Source organism: Mirounga leonina, unplaced genomic scaffold (genome assembly GCF_011800145.1).
Source record: "Mirounga leonina isolate KUSES-001 unplaced genomic scaffold, KU_Mleo_1.0 Mir_82, whole genome shotgun sequence".
NCBI classification, from domain to species: domain Eukaryota; kingdom Metazoa; phylum Chordata; class Mammalia; order Carnivora; family Phocidae; genus Mirounga; species Mirounga leonina.
The window spans coordinates 8,319,954-8,337,341 of NW_023270825.1; the positions used below are offsets into that span (position 1 = coordinate 8,319,954).

The window sequence follows — 17,388 nt, forward strand, 5'->3', positions numbered from 1 at the left end:
CCACAGCTGTCCCCATCCCACGTAGAAGAAAGAGCTGGGTGCTAATACTGTCTGATTGTGAACATGTTTAAAAACCCCAGCCTCACACCCCTAGCCCCACAGCTGTCCCCATCCCACGTAGAAGAAAGAGCTGGGTGCTAATATTGTCTGATTGTGAACATGTTTAAAAACCCCAGCCTCACACCCCTAGCCCGTGCAATGGTGTGGCAGGCACACCCCAGACCTGAGAGTCCTTTCCACTCTCCTGTATGTTCCAGGGTTGATGTCATGTGCACGTAAATAATTTATAAAGGGAGGAGATAGAAATCCTTGCAAGAGAGCCTTGCAAGAAAGGAAGGCTGTGGGTCCAGAGGGAGTGTGTTTTCCAGAAAAGCAATTCCTCAGGAAAGGCTCAGGTTTGGGTGTGCCGAAGAATGCTCATTTCTTCTGCAGACTCTCTAGCTCCCAGAGGGTCCTGGTGGCCCGGGGGTGGCAGTGGGTCTGCTGGGGCGGGAGGAGAGGGCAGCTGACCGGGGGCCTTAGCCACATTGGCCACTGGCCTGGCTCTTCTGCCCTAAGCAGGTGTGTACCGTGACTTGTCTTCCCACGCAGCTGGTTTACAACATGAGGAGGAGGCTAAACTGTACTTTCAGGGATAGACAGAGACTTGGAGCCAGCTGCAGAGAAAAAACAACCCGTCGTGGCACGAAGTGGTCCGGGCCCTGCTGCAGGTGCGTGCGAGAGGCACAGTGGAGAACCCCCAATTCGGAGCAGGTGGACTTTTGTGCTTTCCTGCTTGCTGTGACGTCTGAGATCTTGGCTCTGAAAGGACCCTGTTCTCTTGAGCCTTCACTTCCTGCTCATTTGTTCATTCAGCACCCTTCTATTCCCCATGTGCTTGTCATGTTCAGCGTGAGATACAGGGGGGAAGAGCACAGACACACTGAGCAGGAGAAAAAGAACTTGGACAGCAAGCCACATCCTGGTGCCATCCTTCAAGGACCATCTCCTGTCTCTGTCGCTGAGCGCCAGAGGTGACCTTGGATCAGTGCCTTGTCATCTCTGGGACCTCATTTCCACGATTACAATAAAGCAGATGTAATAGATCGTTCTGGAGACCACTGCACAACCATGTCCCTGAAGAGGAAATGGGCTGCCGTGGGGAAACATGCAAGCAGGGGTAGGGGGACCAGCACAGTGCTGTTTCAGGGGCTCATCTTCTCACTTGCTGGCATCCAAAGGCATTTATGGAGAAGGATGGAATGAGTCAGTCTTAGCAAGCTCCCCTTCACCAGGAAGCATGTCTCCCTGCCTGCCTGTATCTGAGGAGCCCGGGGCCTGGCCCCGCCTGCCAGGCCTGCCCAAGACAAAGCCACAGTCAAGTCCGAGCCTGGCCCCTGCACTGGGACTGTGGCCCTCTGCCCAGTTCTGCTTCGGGAGGTGGAGCCCTTTGGAACCCAGGGAGTCAACCTTCAGAATGAATCGCAGAGCTCCAGGTTTGGCCTTGTGTTACACCTTTTCTAGAAAGGAGTGGAAGGGGAGCGTGTTTCTTTGTGTTGAACTGCAAAGGAATGGCCCTTGAGTCTCCCGAGACCGGAGAAGCAGAGAGGATGGGAAAAGTTGGCCGTGAGTCCCCGACACAGGTATTGACATCATGGACGTGGGTAACCAGGGATGTGTCTTGGTTTTGTCTGGCTGATGACCTGCGCCAGGAGACCTAGCCCCTTGGGTAAATGGGGATAACCTCCCAAAGAAAGGGTATTGTGAAGACTGGTGATGATGTGTAAAGCACCTGCAAAATAAATGTATTTTCTTTGCACATTTCAACTCCCAGTACAGATCATCCTCTGCAGGGTAGGGACTATTGTTACTTGCCTATTTCACAGAGGAGCAAACTGAGGCCCAGCTAGCAAGGTGGAGCCACCAGGATTGGAGCCCAGGCAGAGCCCCAGGTTTGTCTTTTTGTTTTTGTTTTTTAGCTTATTGTTATGGAAAGCTTTGAAAATATACACAAGCCGACAGGTTACCATCATGAAACTCTATGTACCTATCACCCAGCTTCCATGAGCACCAACTCACAGTCAATCTTGTTTCTTCCACACCAAAACCCACCCCACCTCTCCTGTAAGATTTAAAGCAGATCTCACACACTGACCCTTTATTCCATAAATATTTCAGGGTGCGTCTCTAACAGATAGGGACTATTTTCAAGAAGCGTCACTGCGTACCCATTATTGCATCTACAAGAAATCAACAATAATTTACTAGCATCAACTCTCTAGGCGCTGTTCCAATTTCTGATGGTCTCATGATGTCATATTTTTTTCAAGTTATTTTTTCTTCATTTTTTTTTAAGTAGGCTCCCCACTCAACTCAGGGCTTAAACTCACCACCCTGAGATCAAGAGTCACATTCTCTACCTACTGAGCCAGCCAGGCGCCCTACAGTTTTTTTCTTGAATCAGAACCCAAGTTACTTTACATATTGCATTGATTCATATGTCTCTTTTGTTTCTTTTAATTTATAGGTTTTCCTGACATTTCTCACTCTTTCTCTTCCTTTCAGTTCACTTGTTCATGAATCCTGGGTGTTGGTTCTTTGGTTTCCCACAGCCTAGAGAAGTGTTGTCCAATAGAGATCTCATTTTAATGAAGTAATTTTAAATTTTCTAGTAGCCACATTTGAAAAACAACAACGACAAAAAAAGTGGAAAAAGAAGCAGGCTAAAGTAATATATTTTTAAGTCTGTATATTTAAAATATCATTTCGGTATGTAATGAATAAGCTCTTCTTTGTTTATCACTCACTCCCTCAGTTTAGGAGTGCCAACTGTATGCCAGGACATAGGCTAGCCTCAGTTGGTAGGGCTTACTGTGATCGCTAAGCAGTGCTCTGAGTGCTTTCCATGAATCAATTTAGGAAATCCACAATCACCTCAGATGGAGGTACTACTACTGTCCCCATTTCACAGATGAGAAAAGAGAGGCCAGACTCACACAATGAGTGCCCCGGGGAGCTGGGATTTGAGCCCTGGTCTTTCTTTATAGTGTCACTGTAACGGTAAACTAGAGCCAGCCCATGCCCTCAGGAATCTCCCACGTGGTTGGCGTATGCCTAAGGGTGCAGAGCACGGGAGGCTTCCTGGAGGACGTGATCGCACCAGGTGACCCCAACCATAGAGCTTTCACATGTAGGTCTCATCTTCATGGCTTTTGCACTCGGATGCCTGAACAGCCGAAGCATGGTGTTGTTGGGGTGTGACTGGCACCATCACTCTGGAGAGCTTGGGGGCTTCCCTTAGTTGGGAGGCAGAGAGTCAGGGGGCTGAGGCAGCCAGGCAGGAGAGCTGGTGGCATCGGAGGTGGAGGAGGAGATGGGGGGGGAGATGGAGGAAGGGGGAGAGGCGGGAGGAGGGGATGGACCGACAGGAGATGCCCGACAGGATGGACTCCGGAGGGGGTGAGGTGTGGGTCAGTGGCTTTGAAGGGGCTTGTAGAGGGAGGCTGGGAGCCATTGGGGGGGGTGGGGGGTGGGAGGGGGCAGTCCCCTGTGGTGCCTCCACCTGCAGGATCTAGGTGATCCCTTATCTCCTCAGAAGGCAGGCATGAACAAAACCTTAATGGTTTCTTTTGTTCCTGCCTCTTCATCTCCTGATGCAAAGTTCTGTCAGCTTCCTGCCATGTCTGGCTTCTGTAGCCAATTTATAGCCCCAGAAAATCCAGGTTCTGTCTGTCCTGGTCAGGAAAGCTTGTGCCTGAGAAAATTCCCCCGCACTCATCCTGAGCTGCCCCAGGGACCGATTCACAGGACCCCTGGCCAGCCCCTGGTGTGGGGTGGGCTCCCAGTGAGCACTTGCTCAGGAAATACTCCTGCCGTTCCCTCGGACTTGCCCAGGACGGCTTGCAGGAGGAAGGGTGGCTCCCGATGTCCTGTCCTTAGTCCTTGGGACACCCGTCCCGATGAGGGTGGTGGGCTTGTTCAGCCAACCGTGCAGGGCCAGAAGCAGGGGTGCGGTGTGCCAGTGATGTTAATAGCTGGCTCTTGGTGGTGGTGGTGGGGGGTGCAGATTTTCGTGGTGAAAATATCCCTATCAGGGCTGATTTCAAGCCCGATGTGATGTGTCAATGAGCTCGCAGGGTTCCCAGTTTAATCACTGGCTCTGGGCACGCCTTGGTTAGAGGTCTACCCCTCTGCCTCCCTGCCCACTTTCCAGTCTACGAGGAGCCCTTCCAACTGCTGTTCATACTTCGGATCCAGCTTCGTGTCACCTCCTCCAGGAGGCCTGCAGAGACCTAGCTGAGCTGTCCCTGCAGAGAGGCCCCCAGCCCCTGTGTGCCCGTTATGTCTGAGCACACTCTGTGCACACAGCAACCTTAACGGTCTCTCTCCCTGCCAGGTCGGTGGCGGGGGGTGGGGGACGGGGCACTGGAAGCGCAGGAGATGGTTCTGTCTTCCCCTCCCCTGGACCCCCACCTCCACGCATTGGCTCTGGTCCGCAGCAGACGCTTGGGAGAGATATTTGTCGGAAGGACGGATAAGGATGAGGAAGGTGACGTTGACAGCAAACGCATGTACCATCTGCCGGGTGCCCGCTCGGCTCTGAGCACGTAACACATAGTAACTCATTTAACCCTCACAACAATGCTAGGTCGGCACTGATCGCCCCATTTTACAGATGAAGAAACTGAGCCTCAGCAGTTTGGTGGCAGAGCCAGGCCTGGGACGCTGTGTGAAGTGCTCCTGTGTCCTTGGGCTCCCCTCAGTCCTGTAAGAAGGAGGGGGGCTCATAGTATTGTCCTCATTTTAATAAACAACAAAACAGGCTCAGATCACACACACACACACACACACACACTTTCCTTTGTCTTTTCAGCCATCCCGACTGCCATATGGTCAGTCCCTTGGGCACAGGACAGGGTCCTTACTTCTCTGAATGTCTGGTCCTGGCAGTGTAGGGTGGCTGATTGAATCTTTGCCGAATTGCATTGCTTTTTGCAGTAGTGAGTTTCCTGTCACTGGAAGTGTTCAAGTTAAGTCTGGGCAGTGTTTTTGGTGTATTTGGACCAAGATTCCTTAAATTCTACAGAATGATGCCCTACAACTACCTATATCTGCCTAATCCAATGCGACGGCCCTGTTGTTCCTTGGCCTTTCCAGTTTGAGACCATATATGAAATTTGTATGATGTGAAGGTCCTAGAGCTGTCAACTCTATGTCAGGTGATTCACAGACCTGATCTCCCTTAATTCTCCAAGCAACACTGGGAGAGGCTTACATTGGGTGTGACGCCATCTGATTTCTGGGTGAAAATGAACTTCAGAGAAGTCACTAACCCCCAGAAGACCACCCAGCTATGAAGTGCAGAGTAAATCTAAGTGCCTTAGACCAATGTCTGCATTTATTTTAACCCACCGGGCTGCCTTTTTCTTGCGGCTGGGGTGGGGTGGGGTAGGATGGAGAAAGGGGGCCGAACATCAGAGCACTGCTATCTCTTTGTGCAACCCTGCTCAGGACCCGTGGTCTGCAGCTCAGCTGCCTTGAGGGGTCTTGCAACCTTGCCCAGGGCTCTGAGACCTTTGCAGACCTGGCTGGGTTGGGGTGGGGTGGGGGATTGTGCAGGACCCCAGGGTTCATCATTTCTGGTGCTAAAGCAGGTGGAAAATTCCCACTTCCTGAGTCGGGATCGAGGAGAATTTCTGACGTGCACGAGCTTGTCTCGTCCCTTGTGTTTTCCAGTTTGGGGACTAGAACCAAAAGCCCCTGAAATTCCCCACCTGGCCCATTGTGCATCTATGCTAGGCAGAGGCCGTTTCCAAACTGCTCACCCTCCCCCACACACTGCTCTGAAGCCTGCCGCAGGAGAAACGGGGGCCATGGTCCTGTGTCCCTGCTTACTGCCCGGTTCCTTAGCCCCTTTGAGCCTCAGTTTCCTTACTGGGGAAATGGGATTGGTTTTTAATAGGTTCTCAGTAAGGATTGCTATTAGTAAGAGTTTGCATCTGATGAGATGCCAGATCCCCCCGTCTCCATCTCTGGCTGCCTGGAGGCCCCCAATACAACGTAAAAACAATCTGACTTGCAAGGGTTTAATGGGCTGGTCTCAGACTGAGAAAGGCAGCAGATGTGGCTTGGATATCTCCTCTGAACATAGTCAGGCAGGAGAGGGTGGAGTGGTTCCCAAACCTGTCTCCAGAAAATTCAGTTTGGATAATTCGGTGAAGCAAATCAAGAACCTAAAAAATTCCGTTTCCTTTTTGCTTGGTATTTCTGAAAAGAATCAAAAGGACAGGAAAAGCTACATGCACTCAGAAGAGGAAAATAAGAAAAACCAAAATGTTTAGGACCAGGAAATTAGTTAAATATTTTAAAAATGATGCTCCAGGGACTCCTGGCTCAGTCTGTTAAGTGTCAGACTCTTGGTTTCAGCTCAGGTCGTGATCTCAGGGGCGTGAGATTGAGCCCTGCATTGGTCTCCCCACTCAGCAGGGAGTCTGTTTGAGATTCTCTCTCTCTCCCTTTCCCTCTGCTCCTCCTGCTCCTGCTCTCTCTCTTTCTCTCTCTCTCTCTCTCTCAAATAAATAAATAAACCTTTAGGAAAAATGATGCTCCAAACAGTTTAAAAAAAAAAAAAAAAAAAAAGAATATTTCTGATATCATGTCAAGCAGAAAAAAAAAACCCTGGACACTAAATTGTATATGCAACATGGTAGGCAAAATACCAAATCATTAACTGATGGTGTTTGCTTTTGAGCCTGGGATCCTGGGTTGCTTTTGCATTTTCTTTATTCTTTGTAGTAGCCTCCAGTTTTTCTATGAAGGATATATATTATATATTACTTTTGTAATGAGGATATTTAAATAAGCTAAGTGTTTTCTCCTATTTTTATTTTATTTATTTATTTTTTTAAAAGATTTTATTTATTTATTTGACAGAGAGAGATAGTGAGAGCAGGAACACAAGTAGGGGGAGTGGGAGAGGGAGAAGCAGGCTTCCCGTGGAGCAGGGAGCCCGATGTGGGGCTCGATCCCATGACACTGGGATCATGACCTGAGCCAAAGGCAGACGCTTAACGACTGAGCCACCCAGGCGCCCCTCTCCTATTTTTAAAAACATAGGGAATGAATTATGGGTTAGCTTATGTAAGGAAGGTAATCAGTGAACTTGTGTTCAAAGGAAAAGACTTGCTTACATAAAAACTGATAAACACGTAATCATGTTTTCATTTAAAATGAAATGTCTGAAGTATTTATGAACTGTTTCTTCAGTGGTTTCCTGTTTACCCAGCCTCCAGCTATGAGCAGGTGGATTCAGCGGGCTTCTAAAACCCAGGGAAAAGTACCCAGATGAATTGCTGCTGAGGGAAGTTCTGGGAAGATTCGGTTTTCTACCAGGCATAAGCCCTCAGTGTCAGAGGGCTCAGACTGATTTCCTGAATTTGGGGTCCCCGTGAAACAAAAGAAAAGGGCAGAAGCAAATCCTTCCCCAACCTCTGTTCTAGATCTTGATTCATGCCTCTGTCGCCTGGGTTATGTCTTTGAGTGATTTTTTCCATGACAGTTGCAGGGATGACATGTTTTGTGAGCCTCTCAGATTTGAGCATGTCTTTCTGCTGGCTTTGCTCATGGAGGACCATTCAGTATCACAGCCCGTTTCCCTCCTGAATCTGTAGGTGCTTTCTGGGGTCAGGTGTATTTGTTGCTGCAGAACACCTGAAGCCAGCTCGATTTTCCTTCGTTTGTATGTTGCCTGCAGCCTTCCCTTGTCCCCCCAGTTATTCAACTACCTCCCCTGGTTGCCTCAGGTCCAGCCAGCTGGGACATGTGAGGCAGATTTGCTGTGTAAAGGAAGACCTGGGATGATAGAGTTAATGGTGTGATATCAAGTGAGGGGTCCCCTCTCTGAGCCTGGGTCCCCCCACTCACAGGACAAGGAGCTTTATCTCCAGCATGCAGGTTGTGGCGAGGCCCCAGTGGATCACCCCTGGCACCCAGGACCTCATTAAGCCTCAGCTCCCTTTCCTGCCTCAGGAATAATCGTCATTTCCATTGTCCCTCAGATGTAAGGGCTTTTCTGTGCGGTGGCTGCCCCGCGGGGCCCCACCTCTGCCCCCTCAGCCACAGTTACCACAGTCCAAATAGACTCTTGGAAGAAGTTCCCCAGGCCATTTGCAAGGAAAATTCCCGTGGCTGATACTTATTTTTACAGTAAGCCTGGGTCCATGGCCAGGGACATGTAAGGTGTCCCCATCAGGGCTGTTAGCACCCAGCTGGGGCTTTTGGATTACGTCCCACTGTGGGAAGCGCCCAGGTTGAAGGGTCCCTATCTTGATACTGTTGCCTCTCCAGGGAGGCGTGATGTCCTCATAGGAAGAGCCAGACCACGTCCCAGCCTAGCCTGGCCTCTGATCAGCTCCGATTGGGCTCTAGAGACATTTCCTTGACTCTCAAGTGGGGAGAGCGTCCCTGCTTGTGGGATCATCAGAAGGAATACTTGTGAGAGTGTTGGGTGGCAGAGGAGCCCAGAGGTGGGGCTGAGCTATATCTCAGGTGGCACTGGGCAGTCTCTGTGCCTCGTCTCTCCCACGGCTCCCTCTTCCCCCGTGTAGGCACACCCTCCTCTTCCCTCGGGTCTGGGACCCTCATGGGAAAGGACTTGAAACCTGCCCACAAAGACAATTCAGACATGATAGACGTGTCACAAGCCAGATGCGGGGACATGTAGGCAACAGAGAGGCAGTGTGCATGTGTGTGGTGTGTGTCCCTGTCTACGTGTGACGTGTAAGGCGTGTGTGGTATGTGTGTGTGTATCTGTTGGTGGTGACAGAGGCCCAAGGGGGGCGGAGTAGAGACCCTGCCGTTGGCTCTGGGTTCAGGATGCCATGCGTGTGACTGTCCCGGGCCCTCTGGGGATGACACCAGGGGTCACAGAGGCAAAGTGCTGTGGGAGAGTTTCTCTGACCAGGCTCTGCGTACCTTGCGGGCAGGTACTGAGCTGGTGAGCCTGGAGCAGCGTCAGTAAGTGGCTCAGGAAGGCAGGGACAGGTGGAGTGTGGCCTTGTGTGGCATCTGCTTGCACGTCCTGGGCTATCAGCCGCACGATGGCTGTGGCCCGTGGGCTTTACGCCATGATGCGGGTGAGAAAGGGGAAGCTCAGAGAAGTCAGAGACTTGTTCTGCGTCTGTCAGCAACCGCTTGGCCACGCCTGGGTCGGAACGCTGGGCTGGAGGCCATCAGGCCAGTATCCCCCATGTGGCCCCCTGGCCCAGGACCGCAGCTGGCTGGAGGCCGCCTTCGGGGAAGCCTGCTCTCAGCATCCAGACAGACCTTCAAAGGAGTGGACTTTGCCGAGAGATGTAGGTCTGTGAATGGCTGCCGTGGGACTCCCCGGGAAGGGACCCTCTTAGGGGCCTGATGCTCAGGGCTGGGGGGCTGAAAGGTGCCCTCTCGTTGGTGGCCCAGAGCCTTTGGGGGGCGGCTGGCTTGCATGGTGAGGCTCACAAGAGATGAAGCCTGGCAACTCACCACCCAAATATTAGTCTGTAGGGACAAAGAGGTCTCCTCGGGACACTTGTTCTCTCTAGGTGGCCAGAGCCACACTCAGAGGGTCCAGTGTTTAACGGCTGTGGCTTCTGATGGCCAGATGCCTCTTACTATCACTGCAGAGACTGATGTCCCCCCAGGCCTGCCTGAGCCTCCCCTGGTACAGCCCCTACCAGCCAGGCGGGTGCTGCGGGCTCTGGCTCTGGGTCATCTTGCACCCCTCAGCCCTGCTCCATGCTAGTCTAAGAAAGTTCTTTCTCCCAGATGTGACCAGCTTAGTTCTGCCAGATGATGATCATTTTCTAAAAAATTTTAAGCATTCTTTTTAAACGGCTATTAAGCTTCCAAATTACGTTACAGCCAAATTTGTCAGCCAAACCTTAGACTTCAGTCAGTTTCCTTGATCGCACTAATTCATTGATCACACTGATTTTTTTTCTACAACATCTTCCCCTTTCTTGGATTATTTGATGGGATTAATTTCTCATTTGGCTGGAATGCACATGTAAGTAAAAAAAAGATTTTTTTTTTCCCAGAAAAAAACTCCTCCCCAGAGTCTGAGCATGACAAGCAGTTTTTGTCCCCAGCAGCACCCTGGTGCCCAACACAGAGCCCCCACACTGTAGCTGCTCAGCGAACGCACTTCCTCAAAAACTCACAAATGATCCAGAAGGCCGGCCTGTCCCCCCACCCGGGGGTCCCTGCTGTTCCCCGGCTGCCTCTTCCCTGCACTGGTCCTGGGTGCTGGGGCCAATGTGTGAATTGTCCCCTCCCTTCATCTGCAGGACAGACTCAGGCTATGGAGAGTGGGCATCTTGGGGGATTTTGTCTCCTTATTTTCCACTTCAATTTCTTAAAAAAAAAAAAATGTATATATATATTGAAATTCTGCAAAGGGATATGCATGCTCAAGATTAAGAATTTCGAAGAGTAGGAAAGTGTATACGGTGGCCAGGAAGCCTGCCTCCTGGCTCTGGCCCTGCCCCGAGCTCCCTCCCAGGGGCAGCGCTCCCTCTGGTTCCCCCCCACCCCACCCCCACTCCTTCCAGACCTCCTCTGAGTGTGTAGAGCACTGCGTGTGCACCTGTCCTTGGAGGAGGAGAATGGACACATCCCGGACGCGCAGGCGCCCTGTTGCATTTAACAAGCCAACCACCCACTTCGAAGGCACCAGACAGGACAGGCAGTTCCCGGTTCCTTTTAAGAAGTTTCCAGTTCTATGATTATTTGTAGCTGAATGAACCAACGCTAGGAGACGCTAAGGGGTTGTCCTGGGTCACCTGGCTGGGGAGGAGTGGGGGTGGGATGGATGGCTTCTGAGCCAGGAGGAGGAGGGGCAGGGAGGGGGCAGGGAGGGGGCGAAGCATCGCTGCCATGCGGGTCTATTGCCCCTCGTGCCCCAGTTCATTTGAGTCCCCTGCTTCTCATTGTTTCAGCCACCACAGATGATCTGTGCAGACAGCCTCGTCCACAGGCCTTTGCCCCTGCTGAGCCCACCTGTGCTGGGTGGAGGCACCCTGGTCCTGCCTCGTCTGGCTTTTCATCTCCCCCGCCACGTTCTTGCATTCTAGACATTCTTTTCTGGACATTTCTGGTCAGAAGAGAGCCCAGAGGCCCCTTCTCCCACCCCCACTTTACTACCTGACATTTAACAACATCCACTGAGGAGAGTCCTGGGCAGGGACAGGGCCTGATTTCTCCTCAAGGGTGCTCCCCTCAGAAAGCCCTTTGCTAAGGCTGTTTGTCTCCCAAATGTGGACAGAGGCCCACCTGCATCAAAATCCCGGGAGCTGGGAGGAGTTAGAGTCCCAGGAGAGGACCCTGGGGTCTGTAGGTGGCGGGAGGAGGAAGCCAGCCTCCATATGACCGGATGCGCAGCAACGTTTGGAAATGGCCAGTCTTTCCCCGTCAGGCAATGCCCACGCTGGAGTGTGGTCACTCAGGGAACCCTCAGGAAAGAAGGGACACTGGGTCATAGGTACAGATCAGCACAATAACAACCAGTGACGTGACAGGCACTCTACAGTTTATAACATCCTGTGGGATGTCCGGTCCAGATAGTGCTGATTTTCAAATTGGCCCCATGAGGCCCAGAGAAGCGAAATGACGGGTCTGAGGTCTCTCTACTGTCTGGGGAGTTTGGATTGGGGTCTGGAAGCCAGTTCTCTGTGCCCCACCTGACAGCGCTCCACAGGCCCCAGAGATCAGGAGGCCCACAGGCGTTGGGGGTGGGGGGGGCTGGAAACCTAAAGTTTGAGCCCCGAAGGGAAGTATGACAGGGCTCCTGCTGTCACCACCCAAGGATGCATTGTCTGGGAACATGAGCTCGTGCATGCTGGGGTGCTCTTTTCCCTGGGAATCCCCAAGATGCGGGGGCCCCATTGCAGGGCAAAGACAACACCTCTGATGGTCCTAGACCCTGTTCTTGCCCCGGTAGGCCGTCCCTCTGCTAGGTGGGCACCTGCAGTGAGCCTGATGCCTGCTCACACCGCGCCAACACCATCTGAGTTACACCTCACCATGGTCCTCAGAAATGGGAAGGATGATCCCCACTGCACCGTGGAGAAAGCAGTCTCAGAGAGCATCCCTAACCAGTAAACATTCAGGATTTGAACCCAGAGCTCGTGTGTGTTGCACCCTGCTTTGTGCTGTGATGATTTTTGGGGGGAGGCTCATATTTTTCTAGCCTCCAGGATCCTCCAGATCCCACTTTGATGACAGAGTCAAAGAGGTAGCTGACTCTTTGGGTTTGCAAGAGAAAGTGTGTCTTGATGAAGGAGTTGCGGATGTTTAGCTCAGAGAGGGCCTACGAGGACTAGAATTTGTACACTCCAGCTCCAAGAAATAGAAAGTGGATCATTGCTCGGTGGGAGAGGAGTTTAGCTCCAGTGTAAGGAAGGACTTCTTAACAATAGAACTCTCCTGAGATGGAGCGGGCTGGCCGGTGAAGTAGTGAGCTCCCCGTCCCTGGAAGCATGTGCACTAAGAAAGATACTCACAGGTCAGGGGATTCCTAGACTGGGTACGTGTTGGAAGTGATGCATTCAGGCTGTCAAATCTTAGTAGGTTCTGATTATTTGGCTCATGGTCTTGAGATACTCTAAGTGCCTTCTGAATCCTCAAAGCGACACACAGATCTGCTTTGTGCTCTTTTTTTTTTTTTTTTAATAGGCTCGATATTTTTAGGGCAGTTTTAGGTTCACAGAAAAATTGAGCAGGAAGTACAGAGACTTCCCATATGTTCCCTGCCCCCACATACCCACAACCTCCCCCATGATCAACATCCCCTGCCAGAGGGGTACGTTTCCTACAGTGAATACCTATATATCATTATTTCCCAAAGTCCACGGGGCTCCCTTGTACATTCTATGGGTGAGATCAAATGTATAATGATGTGTATCTTCCACTACAGCCTCATAAAAGCAGTTTTGCTGCCCTAAACATCCTCTGTGCTCTGCCTATTCACCCCTCCCTCCCCCTGACCCCTGGCAGCTACTGATCTTTTTACAATCCCTATAGTTTTGCCTTTTCCAGAATGTCATATAACTGAAATCATACAGTATGTAGCCTTTTCAGATGGGCATCTGTCACTTAGGAATTCTACCCATCCATCCATCCATCCATCCATCCATCCAGTCATTCAGCAGAGAGTGACCAGAGCCTGCCTTACGGGGAGCACGGTTCTCAGCAGGGGAGTCAGCCGTGAACCGAGAGAGAAGAGCCCTGCTTTCATTCTGAAAACTGTCCCTCTGACCCGCTCTGAGGGCCAGACCCTGTCACTGTGTGAGCTGAGACCACGTGGCACGGCTATTTCCCCTGCATGGTCCCTGCTTGGCCAGCATCTCTCAAATTTGGTCTAATCCCAAGTCCTTAGACCCTTCCCCCCGCTCTAGGCTCAGTCAGTCATTGGAACCTTCCCCTGTGTGTGAGTGACAGGGCCAGAGTCCCCAAGAGGCTGAGGCATCCCCTGTCCGGAACAAAGACCAAAGGATCACAGGGATTGTGTGAGTTTAGGGCAGGGCTGGAATGGGGCCCTAGGGTTTCGCCTGCGGGAATGGCATGGGAGCCTTCTTGTTTTCAATGTTTTCCCAAACCTCTTCCCCTGGCAGTTCCCCAGACCTGCCTGCCTTCCACCTCACTCAAGGGGAAATGGCACACTCTTTCCTCAAGCTTGTGGGGCTCGCCACTGGGGCCTAGAAGGTCACAGGATGGTGTTCCTCCAAAGAAGAGGGAGCAGGCAGTGTCCTCTGGGGTCGCTCACCCTGGCCCCAGCCTGAGCCCTTCTCCCTTTTTGAGAAGGAATTCAAGAGGGTTGGCCCAGGGTCCCCCAGTGCCCCACACCTGGGCCAGAGCTCCCGCTTCCTGTGGGCAGGAACCAGAGACAGCCCGTGACTCAGGGAGGCACATTCTAACCTGCCCGCCACAGCAACGCCCATTGCCCACCCAGCCCCGGCTCACGCAGCTACCTGCCCTCAGCAGCCCTCACGGAGCACCCACCACAGCTGTGGGGCTTCACAGGCAGGCACTTGCCCATGTCTACCCTTCCACCACCCTGCCAAATCATCTTCATGCTCAGGAAATGGGGGCGGGGGTTGGAGGACATAATTTGCTCAAAAACGTTACTCAGGGAAGGAGAACAGAGCTGGGACTCCAACCCGTGCCAAGCCCAGGCTCTGAACCGGTGTCCAGGTTTATCACTCTGCCCTGGACAGCCAGGACCAGGGCCAGGACCAGGACCAGGACCAGGACCCGAGGGGCTTTCAGCCTGCCTGAGTTACCACTTCCCAGCGGCAGCATTGACAGACCCTCTCCCCTCTGCCGTCTGATTTAACTCCTGCCACCCCGGCAGCCAGCAAGCAGGGTACTTCGCAGACAGAGAGACTGAGGCTCAGAGAGGTTAAGGAACTTGTCCAGGGTCACACGGGGCTCATGAGCTGCACAGCTGTGAGTTAAAAGCCGGATTCCAGAGTCTAAACCCCACAGCCATCCCTGCTTGCTCCTTGCTGCCAAAGTCCAAGGCAGCTACCCAGAGTCCATAAAAATCAAATCACTAAATTGTTCACACAAGTACACACATGGCTGTCTCATTCAGGAGGAAGACAAACCTAGAACAAACAAGATCATTCCTCCTGCGTGGAGCCCGTCTTGTTACTTGTCAGGACTGGGAAAGGAAGGGAACTTTCCCCCCAGCCCGAGAAATCAGCCCCTGGGACACTCACCTGCAGGCTCTCTCCTTGTGCTGGGACCTCCTGTCCTCCTGGCAGTGGGGAGGCAACTGGACCAGCCCCTGCCCGGGGGGCCCCCTTGTCCAGAGCGAGCCACACAGGCACCTCGGGTGCTCCCTCCGTCCCGGCAGGGCTGCCTGATGTCCTCACCCCTCCTAGGAGCTGAAGAGGTGGAGGGAACGGCTCATCTTTCAAGGGCTGGGTGGTGATGTCACCGCCCTCCTGGGCACTTCCTCCCTCCACCTCCAGCCCAGCCCAGGGCTCCTGCCCAGCAACCAGGGGTGGCCAGTCCGGCTACAGTTTCTAGAACCCACGCCTGCAGAGGCCAGGCTGGGACAGCTGCCGCAACCTGGGGCTCTGCCTGCCCTGTGAGCCTTGAGAGCTCCGTGAGCCACATGGAAGATTTCCAGGTCAGCCCAAGGAATGTTCTATTGTGTAGACTGGCTGCCCTTTAGAGCCACAGGGTGGCAAAGGTGTCCAGTGCTCAAAAGCAGCAGGTCCTGGATCCCCGTCCCCACGCTCCCTGCCTAAGGACCTCGGGAAAGTGGCTTAACCTCTCTGAGCTGGGGGAGGAGCAGAGAGCATGACAAGTGTCATAGGGGGAGTGGTGAGGATTAATTACAGCCCTGACCCATCCGTAACTTGTGTTCTGTGTCAGGCATTTTTCTAAGCACCTAAATGGATGAACTCAGCTAATCCTCGCAGGAACCCAGGCAGACTTGATCCAAAGTCTGTGTGCTTAACTGCCGTACTATCCCCTTTCTCAATTAAATGCAATCATGGATGTGAAAAGTGGATTGCATAGCGGGTCACCCCTAAAAACTAGCAGTCTTCCTTCTGGCATCGCGGTCGGCAGTTGGGTTACTGTGTAAGGGAGGGAGTTTGTCTAACACAACGTTTGGCTCTTCTCATTACTTCCCCCACCTGATTGTTTTGCTGTCCGAGTTCCAGTGTAAACAGGCAGCCGGCCTCCCAAGTGGCAGAAACGTGGAAAAGACTTTGGAGAAGGAGCACCTTCCCCTGTCTTGTTTTCTGGCGTCCTGTGAGGTTTGTGCCCCCTCCCAACGAATCTGGGGATGTTTGGCAACAGTCTCCTCCCACTTCAACACTGATTGGTTGTCTTGGCTTCACTCAGGAGACTTGGAGACTTACGGATCTTAGCAGCTTCAAAGCTTGCAAGGCAGGACCTTTCCAATGTATATATTTTTAAGGTCTTAAAACCTTTCCTTCAAAAGAGACCAGATAAAGTGGAATTGGGGAATAGATCGGAGGGTCAGAAGCCCACCTGCTGGTCTCCCCTTTCCCTGTTACCTTCTCTGAAGCAAGTCCACAAACAGTGATCCAGTTCCACTCCGTCCTCTTGGAGATAGGGAAACTGAGTCCCGGGAAGGTGTATCAGGATCTGCGCCTGACGTGGCCATGTGGACTGGTTGCATAGACTTGAGTCAAGTCCCTCCCTGGCCTGGGTGACTCAGGTGACGCCCTGGAGGACTGGCCTGTCCTACCACATTAGGACTCCTTACCCTGAGAGTTCTCACTTCCCAGGTGGGGACAGAGCTCTGGCGAGAGACTGCACGGGGTCCACTAAATGGGTATGCAGCCCTCTAAATGGTACACAGAATCGTACGTGTGTGCCTTTTCTGGGTGAGAGGATCTATTGCCTTTCTCAGTTCAGGAAGACCAAAGCATGTTGAGACCCATCAGAACAGAGACTTCTCGAAATTCCCAGCTGGTACATTCTCGGGTACCTTGTCTATGGGATGAAAATCCTCAATTACCTGAATCCAATGTTGCTGCTTCTGTAAATACTATTGACTGAGAGAACTCCGAAAGGCATCCGTCCGTCTACACACTTTTCCACATACCGCTGTAATGTAGGTTTTTTTTTCTAAGATTTTATTTATTTGAGAGAGAGAGTGCACGTTAACATGAGAGGGAGGGAGAGACACAGAAGGAGAGGGAGAAGCAGGCTCCCCACTGAGCAGAAAGCCCGATGATGATGATGCGGGGCTCGATCCCAGGACCCCAGGATCATGACCTGAGCTGAAGGCAGGCACTTAATCGACTGAGCCATCCAGGTGTCCTGAATGTAGTTTTTGAGCAATACCGTTTTGATCCACTTTTGAGGCTCAGGTTGGAGGCTGGTCAGTTTTTGTTAGCAGTTAAGTTCATGCTCCGACATTTCCCTTGCTGGGCTCTCACACTCTGGGCCGCTGTGTGCCTAATCACCTAGGGGTCAGGGACCAAATAACTGTGGACGGCCTCATACCCTGGAACTCGGAAACTTATTCAAATTAGCCAGCCCACAGGGAGCCTGGGAATCCTAGCTAACCCCACCCTGCTTGCCACAGGTAAGCTGCTCCCTGCCGCTCCAGCTTGCTGCTATCCTGTCCCTGGGTACAACCCCTTGTGTGGACCTGCCTGGAAGCCTTCTCACATTTGGAACAAAAGTAACAAAAAGTTTTATCTTTCATCCATTCGATTGTCATTGTGTTGTGTCTTGCCATCAAAATAAGGTTTAAATCTTATAAAACAATTATACTTTTTCATTCACCTACAGGTGTATCTACCCATTCATCCAAATACCCATCTATCCATCCATCTGTCCAACCATCCATCCATCCATCCTTTAACCAACTCATTC

General features: G+C 52.0%; 1 protein-coding gene across 3 annotated transcripts in view; it reads right to left on the reverse strand.

The window, feature by feature from the left end:
* Positions 1 to 15,580, reverse strand: part of BDKRB2 (bradykinin receptor B2) — a 29,148-nt gene extending 13,568 nt beyond the window's left edge. For all 3 annotated transcript variants that reach the window (XM_034992231.1, XM_034992230.1, XM_034992229.1), the window contains exon 1: positions 14,739 to 15,580. The gene's annotated coding sequence lies outside the window, so the exon portion shown is untranslated. The remainder of the gene's footprint in view (positions 1 to 14,738) is intronic.
* Positions 15,581 to 17,388: the final 1,808 nt, after the last annotated feature.